The 11,344-nt window shown below is 53.5% G+C and overlaps 1 non-coding gene across 1 annotated transcript; it reads left to right on the plus strand.

Annotated features, from left to right (window-relative positions):
- The first annotated feature begins 8,894 nt into the window (after positions 1–8,894).
- Positions 8,895–8,968, plus strand: TRNAN-GUU (transfer RNA asparagine (anticodon GUU)). Its single transcript has one exon. It is a non-coding gene; the product is annotated as a tRNA-Asn (tRNA).
- The last annotated feature ends 2,376 nt before the right edge of the window (positions 8,969–11,344 follow it).

Consider the following 11,344-nt stretch of genomic DNA (forward strand, 5'->3'; position numbering starts at 1 on the left):
AAGTTTGGAGGTTCGAGCCCACCCGGTGGTGGTGCGGCGCTTTTTTCTTCTTTGGGCTGAGAGCTTTGAAGATATGTTCTCACGGTGGTGAGAGTGGAGCAGGACTCTCTCCGTGGCGCAATTGGCTAGCGCGATTTCGTTGTTAACCGAAAAATTGGAGGTTTGAGCCCACCCGGTGGTGGTGCGGCGCTTTTTTTTCTTTGCGCTGATAGCTTTGAAGATATGTTCTGATGGTGGTGAGAGTGGAGCAAGACTGTCTCCGTGGCGCATTGGGCTAGCGCGATCGGCTTTTAACCGAAACATTGGACTTTCGAGCCCTCCCGGGAGTGGTGTGTTGCTTTTTTCTTTGCGCTGATAGCTTTGAAGATATGTTCTGATGGTGGTGAGAGTGGAGCAGGACTGTCTCCGTGGCGCAATTGGCTAGCGCGATCGGCTGTTAACCGAAAGGTTGAAGGTTTGAGCCCACCCGGTGGTGGTGCGGCGCTTTTTTGTCTTTGGGGTGATAGCTCTGAATAAATGTTCTGACGGCGGTGAGAGTGGAGCACAACTGCCTCCGTGGGGCAATTGGCTAGCGCGGTCGGCTGTTAACCGAAAGGTTGGAGGTTCGAGCCCACCCGGTGGTGGTGCGGCGCTTTTTTTTTCTTTGGGCTGATAGCTCAGAAGAAATGTTCTGACGGTGGTGAGAGTGGAGCAGGACTGTCTCCGTGGCACAATTGGCTGGCGCGATCGGCTGTTAACCGAAAAGTGATAGGTTCGAGCTCTCCCGGGAGGGGTGTGTTGCTTTTTTCTTTGCGCTGATAGCTTTGAACGTATGTTCTTATGGTGGTGAGAGTAGAGCACGACTGTCTCCGTGGCGCAATAGGCTAGCGCGATCGGCTGTTAACCGAAAGGTTGGAGGTTTGAGCCCACCCGGTGGTGGTGCGGCGCTTTTTTTTCTTTGGGTTGATAGCTTTGATGATATGTTCTGATGGTGGTGAGAGTGAAGCAGGACTGTCTCCGTGGCACAATTGGCTAGCGCGATCGGCTGTTAACCGAAAGGTTGGAGGTTCGAGCCCACCCTGTGATGGTGCGGCGCTTTTTTTTTCTTTGGGGCGATAGCTCTGAAGAAATGGTCTGACGGTGGTGAGAGTGGAGCACGACTGTCTCTGTGGCGCAATAGGCTAGCGCGATCGGCCGTTAACCGAAAGTTTGGAGGTTCGAGCCCACCCGGTGGTGGTTCGGCGCTTTTTTTTCTTTGGGCTGATAGCTTGAAAGATATGTTCTAATGGTGGTGAGAGTGGAGCAGGACTGTCTCCGTGGCGCAATTGGCCAGCGCGATCGGCTGTTAACTAAAAAGTTGGAGGTTCGAGCCCTCCCGGGAGTGGTGTGTTGCTTTTTTCTTTGTGCTGATAGCTTCGAAGATATCTTCTGATGGTGGTGAGAGTGGAGCAGGACTGTATCCTTGTCGCAATGGGCTAGCGCGATCGGCTGTTAAACGAAAGGTTGGAGGTTTGAGCCCACCCGGTGGTGGTGCGGCGCTTTTTTTTGGGGTGATAGCTCTGAATAAATGTTCTGACAGCGGTGAGAGTGGAGCACAACTGTCTCCGTGGAGCAATTGGCTAGCGCGGTCGGCTGTTAACCGAAAGGTTGGAGGTTCGAGCCCACCCGGTGGTGGTGCGGCGCTTTTTTTTCTTTGGGCTGATAGCTCTGAGGAAATGTTCTGACGGTGGTGAGAGTAGAGAAGGACTGTCTCCGTGGCGCAATTGGCTAGCGCAATCGGCTGTTAACCGAAAAATTGGAGGTTCGAGCTCTCCCGGGAGGGGTGCGGCGCTTTTTTTTCATGCGCTGATAGCTTTGAAGATATGTTCTGATGGTGGTGAGAGTGGAGCAAAACTGTCTCCGTGGCGCAATGGGCTAGCGCGATCAGCTTTTAACCGAAACATGGAGTTTCGAGCCCACCTGGTGGTGGTGCGGTGCTTTTTTTTCTTTGGGCTGATAGCTTTGAAGATAAGTTCTCATGGTGGTGAGAGTGGAGCAGGACTGTCTCTGTGGCGCAATTGGCTAGCGCGTTTGGCTGTTAACCGAAAGGTTGGAGGTTCGAGCCCACCCGGTGGTGCTGCGGTGCTTTTTTTTCTTTGGGCTGATAGCTTTGAAGATATGTTCTGATGGTCGTGAAAGTGGAGCAGGACTGTCTCCGTGGCGCAATCGGCCCAACCGGTGGTGGTGCGGCGCTTTTTTTCTTTGGGGTGATAGCTCTGAAGAAATGTTCTGACGGTGGTGAGAGTGGAGCACGACTGCCTCCGTGGGGCAATTGGCTAGCGCGGTCGGCTGTTAACCGAAAGGTTGGAGGTTCGAGCCCACCCGGTGGTGGTGCGGCGCTTTTTTTTCTTTGGGCTGATAGTTCTGAAGAAATGTTTTGACGGTGGTGAGAGTGGAGCAGGACTGTCTCCGTGGCACAATTGACTAGCGCGATCGGCTGTTAATCGAAAAGTGGGAGGTTCGAGCTCTCCCGGGAGGGGTGTGTTGCTTTTTTCTTTGCGCTGATAGCTTTGAACGTATGTTCTTACGGTGGTGAGAGTGGAGCACGACTGTCTCCGTGGCGCAATAGGCTAGCGCGATCGGCTGTTAACCGAAAGGTTTGAGGTTTGAGCTCACCCGGTGGTGGTGCGCGCTTTTTTTTCTGTGGGCTGATAGCTTTGATGATATGTTCTGATGGTGGTGAGAGTGAAGTTAGGACTTTCTCCGTGGCACAATTGGCTAGCGCGATCGGCTGTTAACCGAAAGGTTGGAGGTTCGAGCCCTCCCGGGTGGGGTGTGTTGCTTTTTTCTTTGCGCTGATAGCTTTGAAGATATGTTCTGATGGTGGTGAGCGTGGAGCACGATTGTCTCCGTGGCGCAATTGGCTAGCGCGATCGGCCGTTAACCGAAAGGTTGGAGGTTCGAGCCCACCCGGTGGTGTTTCGGCGCTTTTTTTTCTTTGGGCTGATAGCTTTGAAGATATGTTCTGATGGTGGTGAGAGTGAAGCAGGACTGTCTCCGTGGCACAATTGGCTAGCGCGATTGGCTGTTAACCGAAAGGTTGGAGGTTCGAGCGCACCCGGTGTCGGTGCGGTGCTTTTTTTTCTTTGTGCTGATAGCTTTGAAGATATGTTCTGATGGTGGTGAGAGTAGAGCAGGACTGTCTCCATGGCGCGATTTGCTAGCGCGATCGGCTGTTAACCGAAAGGTTGGAGTTTCGAGCCCACCCGGTGGTGGAGCGGCGCTTTTTTTCTTTGGGCTGAAACCTCTGAAGAAATGTTCTGACGGTGGTGAGAGTGGAGCAGGACTGTCTCCGTGGCGCAATTGGCAAGCGTGATCGGCTGTTAACCAAAAGGTTCGAGGTTCGAGCCCACGCGGTGGTGGTGCGGCGCTTTTTTTCTTTTGGGCGATAGCTCTGAAGAAATGGTCTGACGGTGGTGAGAGTGGAGCACGACTGTCTCCGTGGCGCAGTTGGCTAGCGCGATCGACTGTTAACCGAAAGGTTGGAGGTTCGAGCCCACCCGGTGATGGTGTGGTGCTGATTTTTCTTTGTGCTGATAGCTTTGAAGATATGTTCTGATGGTGGGGAGAGTGGAGCAGGGCTGTCTCCGTGGACCATTGGCTAACGCGATTGGCTGTTAACCGAAAGGTTGGAGATTCGAGCCCACCCGGTGGTGGTGCGGTGCTTTTTTTTTCTTTGGGCTGATAGCTTTGAAGATATGTTCTGATGGTGGTGAGAGTGGAGCAGGACTGTCTCCGTGGCGCAATTGGCTTGCGCGATCGGCTGTTAACCGAAAGTTTGGAGGTTCGAGCCCACCCGGTGGTGGTGCGGCGCTTTTTTTTCTTTGCGCTGATAGCTTTGAAGATATGTTCTGATGGTGGTGAGAGTGGAGCAAGACTGTCTCCGTGGCGCAATGGGCTAGCGCGATCGGCTGTTAACCGAAACATTGGAGTTTCGAGCCCTCCCGGGAGTGGTGTGTTGCTTTTTTTTGCGCTGATAGCTTTGAAGATATGTTCTGATGGTGGTGAGAGTGGAGCAGGACTGTCTCCGTGGCGCAATTGGCTAGCACGATCGGCTGTTAACCGAAAGGTTGGAGGTTTGAGCCCACCCGGTGGTGGTGCGGCGCTTTTTTTTTCTTTGGGGTGATAGCTCTGAATAAATGTTCTGACGGCGGTGAGAGTGGAGCACAACTGTCTCCGTGGGGCAATTGGCTAGCGCGGTCGGCTGTTAACCGAAACGTTGGAGGTTCGAGCCCACCCGGTGGTGGTGCGGCGCTTTTTTTTCTTTGGGCTGATAGCTCTGAAGAAATATTCTGACGGTGGTGAGAGTGGAGCAGGACTGTCTCCGTGGCACAATTGGCTAGCGCGATCGGCTGTTAACCGAAAAGTGGGAGGTTCGAGCTCTCCCGGGAGGGGTGTGTTGCTTTTTTCTTGGCGCTGATAGCTTTGAACGTATGTTCTTACGGTGGTGAGAGTGGAGCACGACTGTTTTCGTGGTGCAATAGGCTAGCGCGATCGGCTGTTAATCGAACGGTTGGAGGTTCGAGCCCACCCTGTGATGGTGCGGCGCTTTTTTTTTCTTTGGGGCGATAGCTCTGAAGAAATGGTCTGACGGTGGTGAGAGTGGAGCACGACTGTCTCCGTGGGGCAATTGGCTAGCGCGATCGGCTGTTAACCGAAAGTTTGGAGGTTCGAGCCCACCCGGTGGTGGTGCGGCGCTTTTTTTTTCTTTGGACTGAGAGCTTTGAGGATATGTTCTGACGGTGGTGAGAGTGGAGCAGGACTCTCTCCGTGGCGCAATTGGCTAGCGCGATTTCGTTGTTAACCGAAAAGTTGGAGGTTTGAGCCCACCCGGTGGTGGTGCGGCGCTTTTTTTTCTCTGCGCTGAAAGCTTTGATGATATGTTCTGATGGTGGTGAGAGTGGAGCAAACTGTCTCCGTGGCGCAATGGGCTAGCGCGATCGGCTGTTAACCGAAACATTGGTGTTTCGAGCCCTCCCGGGAGTGGTGTGTTGCTTTTTTCTTTGCGCTGATAGCTTTGAAGATATGTTCTGATGGTGGTGAGAGTGGAGCAGGACTGTCTACGTGGCGCAATTGGCTAGCGCGATCGGCTGTTAACCGAAAGGTTGGAGGTTTGAGCCCACCCGGTGGTGGTGCGGCGCTTTTTTTCTTTGGGGTGATAGCTCTGAATAAATGTTCTGACGGCGGTGAGAATGGAGCACAACTGTCTCCGTGGGGCAATTGGCTAGCGCGGTCGGCTGTTAACCGAAAGGTTGGAGGTTCGAGCCCACCCGGTGGTGGTGCGGCGCTTTTTTTTCTTTGGGCTGATAGCTCTGAAGAAATGTTCTGACGGTGGTGAGAGTGGAGCAGGACTGTCTCCGTGGCACAATTGGCTAGCGCGATCGGCTGTTAACCGAAAAGTGATAGGTTCGAGCTCTCCCGGGAGGGGTGTGTTGCTTTTTTCTTTGCGCTGATAGCTTTGAACGTATGTTCCTATGGTGGTGAGAGTAGAGCACGACTGTCTCCGTGGCGCAATAGGCTAGCGCGATCGGCTGTTAACCGAAAGGTTGGAGGTTTGAGCCCACCCGGTGGTGGTGCGGCGCTTTTTTTTCTGTGGGCTGATAGCTTTGATGATATGTTCTGATGGTGGTGAGAGTGAAGCAGGACTGTTTCCGTGGCACGATTGGCTAGCGCGATCGGCTGTTAACCGAAAGGTTGGAGGTTCGAGCCCACCCTGTGATGGTGCGGCGCTTTTTTTTTCTTTGGGGCGATAGCTCTGAAGAAATGGTCTGACGGTGGTGAGAGTGGAGCACGACTGTCTCTGTGGCGCAATGGGCTAGCGCGATCGGCCGTTAACCGAAAGTTTGGAGGTTCGAGCCCACCCGGTGGTGGTTCGGCGCTTTTTTTTCTTTGTGCTGATAGCTTGAAAGATATGTTCTAATGGTGGTGAGAGTGGAGCAGGACTGTCTCCGTGGCGCAATTGGTCAGCGCGATCGGCTGTTAACCAAAAAGTTGGAGGTTCGAGCCCTCCCGGGAGTGGTGTGTTGCTTTTTTCTTTGCGCTGATAGCTTCGAAGATATCTTCTGATGGTGGTGAGAGTGGAGCAGGACTGTATCCTTGTCGCAATGGGCTAGCGCGATCGGCTGTTAACCAAAAGGTTGGAGTTTCGAGCCCTCCCGGGAGAAGTGTGTTGCTTTTTTCTTTGCGCTGATAGCTTTGAAAATATGTTCTGATGGTGGTGAGAGTAGAGCAGGACTGTCTCTCTGGCGCAATTGGCTAGCGCGATCGGCTGTTAACCGAAAGGTTGGAGGTTTGAGCCCACCCGGTGGTGGTGCGGCGCTTTTTTTTGGGGTGATAGCTCTGAATAAATGTTCTGACGGCGGTGAGAGTGGAGCACAACTGTCTCCGTGGAGCAATTGGCTAGCGCGGTCGGCTGTTAACCGAAAGGTTGGAGGTTCGAGCCCACCCGGTGGTGGTGCGGCGCTTTTTTTTCTTTGGGCTGATAGCTCTGAAGAAATGTTCTGACGGTGGTGAGAGTGGAACACGACTGTCTCTGTGGCGCAATTGGCTAGCGCGATCGGCCGTTAACCGAAAGTTTGGAGGTTCGAGCCCACCCGGTGGTGGTTCGGCGCTTTTTTTTCTTTGGGCTGATAGCTTGAAAGATATGTTCTAATGGTGGTGAGAGTGGAGCAGGACTGTCTCCGTGGCGCAATTGGCCAGCGCGATCGGCTGTTAACCGAAAAGTTGGAGGTTCGAGCCCTCCCGGGAGTGGTGTGTTGCTTTTTTCTTTGCGCTGGTAGCTTCGAAGATATCTTCTGATGGTGGTGAGTGTGGAGCAGGACTGTCTCCGTGGCGCAATTGGCTAGCGCGATCGGCTGTTAACCGAAAAGTTGGAGGTTCGAGCTCTCCCGGGAGGGGTGTGTTGCTTTTTTCTTTGCGCTGATAGCTTTGAAGGTATGTTCTTACGGTGGTGAGAGTGGAGCACGACTGTCTCCGTGGCGCAATAGGCTAGCGCGATCGGCTGTTAACCGAAAGGTTGGAGGTTTGAGCCCACCCGGTGGTGGTGCGGCGCTTTTTTTCTGTGGGCTGATAGCTTTGAAGATATGTTCTGATGGTGGTGAGAGTGGAGCAGGACTGTCTCCGTGGCGCAATTGGCTAGCGCGATCGGCTGTTAACCGAAAGGTTTGAGTTTCGAGCCCACGCGGTGGTGGTGCGGTGCTCTTTTTTCTTTGGGCTGATAGCTTTGAAGATATGTTCTGATGGTGGTGAGAGTAGAGCAGGACTGTCTGCGTGGCGCGATTGGGTGGCGCGATCGGCTGTTAACCGAAAGGTTGGTGTTTCGAGCCCTCCCGGGAGTGGTGTGTTTCTTTTTTCTTTGCGCTGATAGCTTTGAATATATGTTCTGATGGTGGTGAGAGTAGAGCACGACTGTCTCCGTAGCGCAGTTGGCTAGCGCGATCGGCTGTTAACCAAAAGTTTGGAGGTTCGAGCCCACCCGGTGGTGGTGCGGCGCTTTTTTCTTTGGGCTGATAGCTTTGAAGATATGTTCTGACGGTGGTGAGAGTGGAGCAGGACTGTCTCCGTGGCGCAATTGGCTTGCGCGATTGGCTGTTAACCGAAAGGTTGGAGGTTCGAGCCCACCCGGTGGTGGTGCGGTGCTTTTTTTTCTTTGGGCTGATAGCTTTGAAGATATGTTCTGATGGTGGTGAGAGTGGAGCAGGACTGTCTCCGTGGCGCAATTGGCTAGCGCGATCGGCTGTTAACCAAAAAGTCGGAGGTTTGAGCCCACCCGGTGGTGGTGTGGCGCTTTTTTTTGGGGCTGATAGCTTTGAAGATATGTTCTGGTGGTGGTGAGAGTGGAGCTGGACTGTCTCCGTGGCGCAATTGGCTTGCGCGATCGGCTGTTAACCGAAATGTTGAGGGTTCAGCCCACCAGGTGGTGGTGCGGCGCTTTTTTTTCTTCGTGCTGATAGCTTTGAAGATATGTTCTGATGGTGGTGAGAGTAGAGCAAGACTGTCTCCGTGACGCAATGGGCTAGTGCGATCGGCTGTTAACCGAAAGGTTGGAGTTTCGAGCGCTCCCGGGAGTGGTGTGTTGCTTTTTTCTTTGCGCTGATAGCTTTGAAGATATGTTCTGATGGTGGTGAGAGTGGAGCAGGACTGTCTCCGTGGCGCAATTGGCTAGCGCGATCGGCTGTTAACCGAAAGATTGGAGGTTCGAGCCCACGCGGTGGTGGTGCGGCGCTTTTTCTTCTTTGGGCTGATAGCTTTGAAGGTATGTTCTGGCGGTGGTGAGAGTGGAGCAGGACTGTCTCCGTGGCGCAATTGGCTAGCGCGATCGGCTGTTAACCGAAAAGTCGGAGGTTTGAGCCCACCCGGTGGTGGTGTGGCGCTTTTTTTTCTTTGGGCTGATAGCCTTGAAGATATGTTCTGATGTTGGTGAGAGGTTAGCTGGACTGTCTCCTTGGCGCAATTGGCTTGCGCGATCGGATGTTAACCGAAAGGTTGAGGGTTTAGCCCACCCGGTGGTGGTGCGGCGCTTTTTTTTCTTCGCGCTGATAGCTTTGAAGATATGTTCTGATGGTGTGAGAGTGGAGCACGACTGTCTCCGCGGCGCAATTGGCTAGCGCGATCGGCTGTTAACCGAAAAGTTGGAGGTTCGAGCCCACCCGGTGGTGGTGCGGCGCTTTTTTTTCTTCGGGCTGATAGCTTTGAAGATATGTTCTGATGGAGGTGAGAGGGGAGCAAGACTGTCTCCGTGGCGTATTGGGCTAGCGCGATCGGCTGTTAACCGAAAGGTTGGAGTTTCGAGCTCTCCCGGGAGGGGTGTGTGGCTTTTTTTTTGCGCTGATAGCTTTGAAGGTATGTTCTGACGGTGGTGAGAGCCGAGCACGACTGTCTCCGTGGCGCAATTGGTTAGCGCGATCGGCTGTTAACCGAAAGGTTGGAGGTTCGAGCCCTCCCGGTGGTGGTGCGGCGCTTTTTTTCTGTGGGCTGATAGCTTTGAAGATATGTTCTGATGGTGGTGAGAGTGGAGCAGGACTGTCTCCGTGGCGCAATTGGCTAGCGCGATCGGCTTTTAACCGAAAGATTGGAGGTTCGAGCCCACGCGGTGGTGGTGCGGCGCTTTTTCTTCTTTGGGCTGATAGCTTTGAAGGTATGTTCTGACGGTGGTGAGAGTGGAGCAGGACTGTCTCCGTGGCGCAATCGGCTAGCGCGATCGGCTGTTAACCGAAAAGTCGGAGGTTTGAGCCCACCCGGTGGTGGTGTGGCGCTTTTTTTTCTTTGGGCTGATAGCCTTGAAGATATGTTCCGATGGTGGTGAGAGTGGAGCTGGACTGTCTCCGTGGCGCTATTGGCTTGCGCGATGGGCTGTTAACCGAAAGGTTGAGGGTTCAGCCCACCCGGTGGTGGTGCGGCGCTTTTTTTTTCTTCGCGCTGATAGCTTTGAAGATATGTTCTGATGGTGGTGAGAGTAGAGCAAGACTGTCTCCGTGGCGCAATGGGCTAGTGGGATCGGCTGTTAACGAAAAGGTTGGAATATCGAGCCCTCCCGGGAGTGGTGTGTTGCTTTTTTCTTTGCGCTGATAGCTCTGAAGATATGTTTTGATTGTGGAGAGAGTGGAGTAGGACTATCTCCGTGGCGCAATTGGCTAGCGCGATTTCGTTGTTAACCGAAAGGTTGGAGGTTTGAGCCCACCCGGTGGTGGTGCGGCGCTTTTTTTTCTTTGCGCTGATAGCTTTGAAGATATATTCTGATGGTGGTGAGAGTGGAGCAAGACTGTCTCAGTGGCGCAATTGGCTAGCGCGATCGGCTGTTAACCGAAAGGTTGGAGTTTCGAGCCATCCCGGGAGTGGTGTGTTGCTTTTTTCTTTGCGGTAATAGCTTTGAAGATATGTTCTGATGGTGGTGAGTGTGGAGCAGGACAGTCTTCGTGGCGCAATTGGCTAGCGCGATCGGCTGTTATCCGAAAGGTTGGAGGTTTGAGCCCACCCGGTGGTGGTGCGGCGCTTTTTTTTCTTTGGGGTGATAGCTCTGAAGAAATGGTCTGACGGTGGTGAGAGTGGACTGCCTCTGTAGCGCAATTGGCTAGCGCGATCGGCTGTTAACCGAAAGGTTGGAGGTTCGAGCCCACCCGGTGGTGGTGCGGCGCTTTTTTTTTGGTCTGATAGCTCTGAAGGAATGTTCTGATGGTGGTGAGAGGGGAGCAAGACTGTCTCCGTGGCGCAATGGGCTAACGCGATCGGCTGTTAACCGAAAGGATGGAGTTTCGAGCTCTCCCGGGAGGGGTGTGTTGCTTTTTTTCTTTGCGCTGATAGCTTTGAAGGTATGTTCTGACGGTGGTGAGAGTGGAGCACGACTGTCTCCGTGGCGCAATGGGCTAGCGCGATCGGCTGTTAATCGAAAGGTTAAAGGTTCGAGCCCACCCGGTGGTGGTGCGGCGCTTTTTTTTCTGTGGGCTGATAGCTTTGAAGATATGTTCTGATGGTGGTGAGAGTGAAGCAGGACTGTCTCCGTGGCGCAATTGGCTAGCGCGATCGGCTGGTAACCGAAAGGTTGGAGGTTTGAGCCCACCCGGTGGTGGTGCGGCGCTTTTTTTTGGGGTGATAGCTCTGAATAAATGTTCTGACGGCGGTGAGAGTGGAGCACAACTGTCTCCGTGGAGCAATTGGCTAGCGCGGTCGGCTGTTAACCGAAAGGTTGGAGGTTCGAGCCCACCCGGTGGTGGTGCGGCGCTTTTTTTTCTTTGGGCTGATAGCTCTGAAGAAATGTTCTGACGGTGGTGAGAGTAGAGCAGGACTGTCTCCGTGGCGCAATTGGCTAGCGCGATCGGCTGTTAACCGAAAGGTTGGAGGTTCGAGCTCTCCCGGGAGGGGTGTGTTGCTTTTTTCTTTGCGCTGATAGCTTTGAAGGTATGTTCTTACGGTGGTGAGAGTGGAGCACGACTGTCTCCGTGGCGCAATAGGCTAGCGCGATCGGCTGTTAACCGAAAGTTTGGAGGTTTGAGCCCACCCGGTGGTGGTGCGGCGCTTTTTTTTTCTTTGGGCTGATAGCTTTGAAGATATGTTCTGACGGTGGTGAGAGTGGAGCAGGGCTCTCTCCGTGGCGCAATTGGCTAGCGCGATTTTGTTGTTAACCGAAAAGTTGGAGGTATGAGCCCACCCAGTGGTGGTGCGGCGCTTTTTTTCTTTGCGCTGATAGCTTTGAAGATATGTTCTGATGGTGGTGAGAGTGGAGCAAGACTGTCTCCGTGGCGCAATGGGCTAGCGCGATCGGCTGTTAACCGAAACGTTGGAGTTTCGAGCCCTCCCGGGAGTGGTGTGTTGCTTTTTTCTTTGCGCTGAT

The sequence above is a fragment of the Rhipicephalus microplus genome, chromosome 2, assembly GCF_043290135.1.
Source record: "Rhipicephalus microplus isolate Deutch F79 chromosome 2, USDA_Rmic, whole genome shotgun sequence".
Lineage (NCBI taxonomy): Eukaryota > Metazoa > Arthropoda > Arachnida > Ixodida > Ixodidae > Rhipicephalus > Rhipicephalus microplus.